The sequence below is a fragment of the Carettochelys insculpta genome, chromosome 14 (assembly GCF_033958435.1).
Source record: "Carettochelys insculpta isolate YL-2023 chromosome 14, ASM3395843v1, whole genome shotgun sequence".
Taxonomy (NCBI): domain Eukaryota; kingdom Metazoa; phylum Chordata; order Testudines; family Carettochelyidae; genus Carettochelys; species Carettochelys insculpta.
The window spans coordinates 10,565,420-10,574,829 of NC_134150.1; the positions used below are offsets into that span (position 1 = coordinate 10,565,420).

The following is a 9,410-nucleotide window of genomic DNA, read 5'->3' on the forward strand; positions in this document are numbered from 1 at the left end:
GATAGGAATAAGGGGGTTTTGAAGTTGCTGGGTCCTTTCAAAAAGGAGACCCGTCTGGACAAGCCACGCGGCGGCGAGCTGCGTCAATTTCAAAGTGCCGCAGCTGCTAGCAATCTAATGAGGCGCTGAATATGTATTTTAGCGCTTCATCAGTAAACTTGGAAATGGCCATTTGCATGGCCGTTTCGAAGTTTTGGGCTAGTGTAGACACAGCCTGGAAGCATGTGCCTTTAATGGGTCCCACTGGCCAAGCTCAGGTGGGTCAGACAGTACCCCACCAACTCCAATTGGTCATGGGACAATTGGGCAACTTGCAGTGGACACACAACTTCAGGATGTGCAAAGAGACCTTCCTTGAGCTGTGCACCTGACTCGCCCCTGCCCTCTGATGACAGGAACCCAACATGCTTGCCATCCCCCTCAAGAAATGGGTTGTCATTGCCTTGTGGAAGCTGGCCAGCCATGACAGCTACCGCTTCATGGACTACCAATTCAGTGTTGGAGGTCCACCATAGGGACTGTACTTATGCAGGAAAGACACCCTCGGGCGGCTGGCCCTGCATGGGGTGAAGGGATGTAGGGACAGCAGGGGCTGTGGAGTTTGCCGGCACCCAGGGGTGCTATCCCCTTTCCCCGGTCTCTCATGGGCATGTCAGGTCTCCTCCTTTCACAGGTGGTGTGGGCCATCAGCGTGATACTTCTACAGAGGCTCATCAGCATCAGCGACGTGGACACCCTCATGGCTGGCTTTGATGCCCTTGGCTTCCCCAGTTGCTTCAGGGTGCTAGATGGGACCCACATCCCCATCTGGGTGCCAGAACACAGCGCCACATACTATATGTACAGGATGGGCTACCACTCCATAGTCATGCAGTCCCTGGTGGATCACTGAGGACAATTCCTGGACATGTATGCCAGGTGGTCGGGCCAGACCCACAATGCCAGGGTGTTCCGGAACTCCAGCCTGTTCTGGAGAATGGAGGCCGACACCTGCATCCCCTGCCAGGAGCTGACCGTCCGGGACACAAAGATGCCTGTGTGAATGGTGGGGGATGCGGCCTACCCACTCCTAACATGGCTCATGAGGCCCTAAACTGGGCACCTGGACCCCACACAGGACCTATTCAACAACTGCCTCACCCAGGCAAGTAACCCAGGTGCTTGAAGGGTAGATGCCACCGCTTCTTTGCTGGGCTGAACATGGGAGAGCAGAATGTCCCCACATCGTGGGCACCTGCTGCATTCTCCACAGTCTGGTGGAGCAAAAGGGGGAGAACTTCCTCCAAGGGTGGGTGCCAGATGCCGGGTGCTCCTATGAACAGCCCACAATCAACTAGTTCACAGGGATGAGGTATGCCTCCAGGAGGCCTTGTGGTGAAACTCTGCCAGCAGCCCCCAGTCACCCTCCCAGGACACCTCCAAGAGGTGCCTTGGGTCCACACCCCTACCACCTCCACACCACCAGCCACTGGTCAGAGCCCCACACCTGCTCCCACTTCCAGTCCTCTTTCCACTGCAGCCACTGCTCGGCAAGCTCATTCTGCCACCGGAGCGTGGACATGTAACGCCAGAGGGTGTTGTCCTCCAGGAGGTGACATCCCCGCCGGCTGCAGGCACAACCTGCTGCTGGTGGGCTGGAGTGTTGCAGAGGTGCTGCTCAGAATTCTGTCAGCACCAGATCCTCCCTGGAGCTGGCCCTCAGATGGTGCAGCTGTAAAGGAAGAGTGGGAGAAGGTGAGTCCCTCATGCAGCAAACCCCCCCAAGGCCACACCCCTCACCCCCTATGAGCAGCAGCCCCAGCCCTGGGGTTGAGGAATGCATCTGTCATGGGTGCACACCCCTGTGCCCTGCTGCAGGGTGGGGCTCTGACACACGGGGAGTGTGTGGTGTCACAGGACCAGCCTGACCAAAGCCTCCCCCCGGCCCACTTGCCATGGGTGGCAAGACGGATGAAGCCATACCCTCCCTGGGCTCTCACACACATATGGAGCTCATGGCACTGTCCCCGGGAGTGGGTGCTGCCAGTTACCCACAGCTGTGTCTGCTGGCCACCCACAGCTATCCCTGTGAGCTGAGAGCCACAGTGCCCATTGGCGCGCCTGGGGTCAGGCTGTCATACATGCGGCTGTCTGACTTCTGGCTGTGGCAAGGGAAGGTTGCCCCTGCCTTCTCCGGGGCCCTGCCCAGGCACTTCCTGCATATACCCCCAGTATAAAAAGGATGTGGATTTGCTAGAGCAGGTTCAGCGAAGGGCAACAAAAATGTTTAAGGGTCTGGAGCACAGGACCTATGAGGACAGGCTGAGGGATTTGGGCTTGTTTAGTTTACAGAAGAGAAGACTTAGAGGTGATCTAATAGCAGCCTTCAACTTCCCGAAGGGGAGCTCTAAAGAGGAGGGTGAGAAACTGTTCTCAGTGGTGTCAGATGGCAGAACAAGGAGCAATGGTCAGAAGTTGAAGAGGGAAAGGTGTAGGTTAGATATGAGGAAAAATTTCTTCACTAGGCGGGTGGTGAAGCATTGGAATGCGTTGCCTAGGGAGGTAGTAGATTCTCCATCCCTTGAGGTTTTTAAGTCCCAGCTGGACAAGGTCCTGGCTGGGATGACTTAGTAGGGGTTGACCCTGCTTGAAGCAGAGGGCTGGACTAGATGACCTCCTGAGGTCTCTTCCAGCCCTGTGATTCTGTGATTCTGCAGCATCTAGATGGGGGCACTGCTGGGCACATCTGCCAGGGATGCAGCATAGGTTCCTGCCTGAGCTGTCCTGGCATGGTCTGTGACATGCACCATCTATGCCCTCCTACCACCACCACAGGGTGTGCAACCCATGGGGTACTCACCAGACAATCCCCTGAATAGGTTTGGTGAGGCCCATACAGAGGTCTTTGCACTGGAGGAGCCCAACTACAGGTTGATGATGAGGGTCCCCACACTGGATTTGTCATCTGAGGGCTGATCCTCCTGCAGCTCTGGCGGCGTGGGCTGGGCTCCCTGTACTGGCTGTGTTGCAGGGGCCTCCTCCCTGATGTCCAGGGTCTCATGGCTGGAGGCCCTGTCATCGTCCCCCCAGGAACAGGTACAGCTACCTGTAGTAAGGGCAGCTGGCCGTTGACACCCCCAATCTCTGCCACTCATCCCTGGAGCATGTGTTTGGAGGTTGGCCTCACCTGAGAGGGCCAGCAGGTCCCAGTGGGTCCTGGGAGCCCTCCCTAGCATCCCAAGAGGGTGTGGGGAGGAGGGCCACAGGTGGCCTGGGACATGCTTTTTTTAAAGTCCTGGGTATGGCTGCTTGGGTCTGGTGCCAACAAGTGCAGGTACATCCTCAACTTCCTGCTTCATGGTTCCTGGGGCTGCCTGTGCCTTTAAAAGTGGCTGGTGGCAAGAGGGGCACTGCCCAGCTCCAGCCTTTAAAAGTGTCTGGTGGTGGTGGGGAAGGCACCTCCTGGCTGGCACCATGGGGGATTGCTCTGTCAACAGAGGGGGGCCTGGAGCATCTACACAGCATTTGTGTCAACAGAACACTTTTGAGAAAGGCACAACACCTGAACCCCAAGAGGTATATTGCTGCCAGCGGATGTGCTGAGTTTTGCCAACAGACTGCTGACAACGTGTTGTGTGTAGACGGTCTGCGGATTTTGTCAACAAAAGCCCAGTTTTGTTGATGAAATCCTCTTGTGTAGCCCAATCCAGAGTAGACAGTAATAGGTCAACAGGAGCATTGTTCTTTCAGTCTAGCTTCTGCTTCACAAAGGTGGATTACATACAGTCATGGGAGAGGCTCTTGTTTTTGTAGTACATCTGCTCAGAAGCAGTAGTGTGGCTGTAGTATCTTAAGTGTAGATATAACTTAAGGGTTTATATGATTCATCACCATGGGTGCATCTACACTTGCATTCCTCTTTTGAAAGAGGTATGCAAATGAGGGAAATCAAAAATGTGTAAATTTGCATATTTTGGCACTCGTTTGCATATTCTAATTTCGAAAGAAGAAAGCCAGTGTAGATGCTGCTCTTTCAAAAGTAAACCCATCTTTGAAAGAATTCTTCCCTTTATTTAATGGCTTTCTGCTTTCAAAGGAAGCTCTTTCGAAATTAGAATATGCAAATCATGTGCCAAATATGCAATTTGATACCTCATTGTATTTTTGATTTACCTCATTTGTATACCTCTTTTCAAAGAGAAATGCAAGTGTAGATGTGCCCTATAACCTGTAAAATGATCCAGATGCCATGAGCAAATGTGGGTCTTTGCACACGGAAATGGTTGCAAGTGGAATACTGTTGGAGCATTCTGCCAGGGCAGTTTTAAAAATTTGTCCCCCTGTTGTAGGTCTTGTTTCTGCCTGAAACACATTTTTAAAGTCTAGTAACATACATTCCTTGAAAATGGTGATTTATATTGGAAATGCTGATGCTATCTTAACTATGGCTCAGCAACTTGACAGAGTTCCTGTAATTTATTAGTGCTGATTTCTCACTTCAGCTACCTTTTTCCTCAGCTGTAACTGGCTTTTCGGTTCTTATTTTTTCTGACATTAACTATGCCTCCATTGACAATCAAATCCTCTCCTGATGCATTTTACTTCCATTTTTTCCCAAGGAATAAGCTCCAGTCTTATGATAAGAGAAACCTTGAACTGAGATATCAAAGCTGATACTGTTACTTTTTTTTTTCAATTTTAATACTTTCATTAAACCGATTTGTGGTTTCATCTTCCTTTATACTTATTGAGCATTATTATCTGAACATTCTTTTGGATGTATTCATTTAATTTTACTGAATATTACAAATTCTTCATGTACCTTCAATGACGATTTGTCCTATTTATCTATTAGTATCAAACATTTGGATTTACACAAAATAAAGTGTACAATAATTGTCCAAGGCACAGCAGCCTTCATAAAACTGTCAAACAGTAGTATTTTTTCAGTTATTTTATCATAGTAGACAATACTGGACTATATGGAGAGAGACTGTTCTCAATAGTGACAGACAGCAGAACAAGAAGCAATGGTCTGAAATTACAGAAGGAGAAGAGTAGGTTGGATATTAGGAGAAACTATTTCTACAGGAGAGTAGTGGAGCACTGGAATGCATTACCAAGGGAGGTGGTGGAATCTCCGTCCCAAGAGGTCTTTAAGTCCCAGCTTGACATAGTCATGGCTAGAATAATTTAGTTGGGGTTAATCCTGCCTTGAACGGGGGGGCTGAACCAGAGGCTCTCCCGAGGTCCCTTCCAGCGCTAGAGTTCTATGATTCTGTGATATGCATTTCTACCCTGGATCTACTGTGCTGAGGGAGGCTCTCAATAAAGTATATTCCCTAATTAAATACGTAAAGCAGTTTAATAACTTCAAAAATATTTAATTATAAAGCCAAAATGTACTAAATTAGTTCCCAGGCTCAATTAGCATCTTGCTCCATTATTTTAAATATGCATTTCTTTTTCCATGCTCTGTTGATGACTAACTGCATGGTTAACCTTAACTTATGCAGAGGAAAATTTTACTTTGCTACAATATTTAGAATGCATTTTGAACAAAGAGAAAGCAACTTTCATAGAAAAAGTTATTAAAGTTCAAGAAAGTTGCTATTATCCTAGTTTATGCAAGCATTTCAAAGAAAAAGGCACAGAGGTAAAAGAGACCCTCTAGTAATATATCCTTCTGTTGACTTCTTCCTCTAAAGTTCTTTAACTCCAGAGGGAAAGATGCTTAAAAAGGACTAAAAAACATAGTATAAGAAAATGGAGGCAAAGGAATTTAAGCTCAGACAGCTGTAAGAAGAAAGGAGAAATGAAATTTTTCCATTCACTTTTTAATTCTCTTTTCTAAAATACATATTTAATTTATGGAAGGAAGCAACTGCTTATCAGGGATGGGTTATTCACAAAAAAAGGTTGAGCATTTATATTGGTCACAAATAGAACTGCTGTGAAAAGTTATTTTCCCTATCAAAAAAACCTTTATTTCCATCCTTATTTTTCCTTCAGAAGTTGTTGGGGATTTTTGTCCCCCACCCCAACCTCTCCAAAAACAAAATCAGTTTGGCAAACAAAAATGTTAGGTTTGCATTTAGCTGAAAACATTTTTTCAGATTTGCTTTGTTGATGAAAACATTTCATTTTCATTTCCTTCTAATCTAAAAGGTGTTTCACATGAACTTTTCAGTGAAATATATTCAACTAGGAGCAAATATATAGTGGCAGGAATATCCTGAGTTGTAGCAGGAAGGATTCAATAATAGTTATAAAGAATTTTGAAAGGAATGTAAGCGCTCATACTTAGGGCATAACTCATCCCCTGATCAGTAGGGTAGGCTGAAAAGAAAGTTTCCTTGTCCAGGTCATTTCAAAATTGCATTGTGCAAGGTTTCTTGTATCTTTTACTGAAGCACGAGTTATTCGTCCCTCGGAAAGACAATACTGGAATAACTATATCAGTTGCTTTGACTCACTGTGGTAATTCCTATGTTCCTCTGTTGAATTGTAGTGGTTCTGCGGACTATGGCCTAGTGCTTGATAGGAATATTCTACTTGGAGTTGGAAAGCAAACTCTGAGGCTGTGTCTAGATTGCCAAGAACTGTCAGCAAATGATATGCAAATTGTGCAATGCATTTGCATATTTCCCGCCAACATTTCTGTTGGGAGAGGCTCTCCCAACATCTGGCCTGTCCACGTGGGGCCAAATGTCAGGAAAACCCCCTCTGCCAAGACATCTCTTCTTCCTCATGGAACGAGGAAGACAGGGATGTTGTCAGAACACTCCCAAAGTGGCAGACTTCTGTCAGGAGACCTCCGGGCTCCAGACAGAAGCCCGCAGTTTAGACACAGCCTGAGTGGGAGATCTAAGAGCAGAATGAGAGTAAGGCCATCTCTATTTGGACTCTGCCGCAGTGGCACACCTATAATGATACAGCTGTGCTGCTGCAGTGCATATGGCAAAGATGCTCTATGGTCACAGGAGAGAGCTCTCCCATAAATCATAACAGAACCACCTCCACAAGCAGCAGAAGCTATGTTGGTGGGAGAAGCTCTTCCATTGACATAGCACTGTGCAAGCTCTTATATGTGTGTAACTCCCATTGCTCAGTCAGGAGGGTGGTTTTTCATACTAGTGACTGAAGCTGTAGTATAGGCACAGCCTCAGTCAGTCCCACTTTCTTACCTGGCTCAAATGAATGGGTTCATTCTTGAGTTATTGTGCAATTGCAGAGCAACTACATTTGCTATATATTACTGGAGAGTGATTCTTGAAGTGAACCCAATAACTACTAAACATGTGATATCTCCACAACATTATACTTCAAGCCTAGAAATAACTCAGACTGCATGCCATGTAATTACTGCTCACAATCAATAGATAGTCATTTTATGACTATTTGTGCCTTAATAAAGCCATAGGAATATAACTCATTAAGAATCACTTACCTTTACATGGCCATGTCTCTTCTTGACCTAGAAGCTATAACAAGATGATTGATTGATGTTCTCTTTTGTGGTAGTAGGATATGCTGTTCCTTTTATAAACCAGTCACTCTCTGAACATCATTCTGTGCAAGAAAATAAGTTAAAACAGCCAAGTTATTTATCGGCTTTTATTTGTTTAGGTCTTTAATGTTATCTCCCTCTCTGGAGAGATGTAGCAACAAAAAGCTTGTATCATTGAAGGGTGCAGACAATGGACTAATGAAGGGGCTGCTGGGGTTCCAGAACAATTTTTCTAGTAGGGGTGCTGAGAAGCACCGAAGCAAACTATAAACTCTCTTTATAATGGAAACCATTTCAAGCCAGGAGGTGCTGCAGCAACCTCAACACACCCAGTTCCAGTATCTGTGAGTGGGCTGCAAGACTGTTGTAATCAAGATGCTCTCCTAGCATAGGCTGATTTGCTAACTGCACTTGCACATCTAGAATTTGTGAGGGGTGTGTGCCCAGTTGAACCATGGTAGCGCTTTGACTGCATGCATAGGGAACACACAGCTCTTACTATTAATGAAGTGCTCACTTCACGTACCTTTGCTTTACAGGCATGTCACTTTTGTAAAAGTAGTAGGTGGGTGTGAGGGGAGTGTGCATCAGAAATCAGTGGAATCTGGCAATCCAATGGGTGGGCAACAGTAAACAAAATGTCTCGTGGACCACACAGAACCGTGATGGGCCACCTGTGGCTCATGGATGCAGATTGCCCTCCACTGCTCTAGAACACAACAGTTCAAGTGAATAAGGGAAGTTTAAGCAGTCTTATGGCTGTGATCTGGGTTCTCCCTGTGCTTCTTGCACAGTGAATCATCAACAGCCCCTCAGCAAGAGCTGTTTTATCTTGTCCCTTATCAGACAAATGGGCACAAGCTGAGCTTCCCAGGCTCTAAAGAAAATAAAGTAAGTGTAACCTCCTCTTTCCTCCCTGGGATACTCAGGAGCAGGCAACAGTCACTCGTATGCTTTAATATTAAAGGAGCCCCTGAGTGTTCCAGAGGTTATGTGGGATAGTTAAGAATCCCCTTTCCACCAGTCCCTCATTTCTAAAAGTATATAAACTGGTGGTGCCTCCACCTAGCTGGCTAATGTGTAGTGGGCCTTTTGAATCTCCAGGAATACTTATTACAGTGATAATCTAGGCTTAATTCCCAACCAGCAATTATAAATAGTATATATCTAGTTGACCCAATTAGAGTTAACATACACTTTTACTTAACTTAAGAAAACAAGGTTACAGACTAAAGTGGACTAGTATCAGTTAACAATGTACACACAAATAAATGAAATGTCTCTAAGTTGCATGTACATTGCCAGCAGTTCTCTCACCCCACAGTACGCACTCCTCGGGTATCAGAGTCACCAATATTTATGCCAGCACGCTTGCAGGTAATCAGCTGGATTGGAAACAGCCCAGTGCAGGTTGTGTGTTGGTCCAGGTAAGGCAACAAGCTGAACAGACTCTCAGCCCTTGGAGCTGCCCCTTGCAGTATTTGAACAGACAGTTACAGCTCTGTCTCTGCATGGCCTCTCAACAGCAGGCACTAAGTTGCTAGAGCAGTTCCTGGATTGTTAAAAGACTCCACACCTGCTCTGATCTGTTCAATCATAGGTTGCAGCCTACCTTCAACAGCAGCCTTAGCGTCCCAAAACATGGAGACCATCATCTTCTCTCTCTGCCTGGCTGAAAATCCAGTTTCCTTCCTTTTTTCTGAGGCATTGTGGGAGTTGTAGTCTCTAGAGCCAGATTGCTGAAGAAAGATCTTCCCAGTAAAAGTCAGAGGCTCCTTTAGACAGAGGGGCCTGCACAAGGAAAAATCCCTCTTTTTGTTTAGGTGGTAGAGGAGAAACAGTGGCCTTCCTAACCAGCAGCTCTTCTACTATGTGTTCAGAGAACTCCTTCTTCTAGCTTTGCTTTTGTCTGACAGCCACA

At 46.5% G+C, this 9,410-nt stretch overlaps 1 long non-coding RNA gene across 1 annotated transcript; it reads right to left on the reverse strand.

Moving 5' to 3' along the window:
- Positions 1–1,522: 1,522 nt before the first annotated feature.
- LOC142020627 (uncharacterized) lies at positions 1,523–9,141 on the reverse strand. Its single transcript, XR_012647465.1, has 3 exons — positions 9,102–9,141; positions 7,430–7,551; positions 1,523–1,711 (listed from the first exon to the last, which is right to left on the reverse strand). It is a non-coding gene; the product is annotated as an uncharacterized LOC142020627 (long non-coding RNA).
- Between the last annotated feature and the right edge of the window lie 269 nt (positions 9,142–9,410).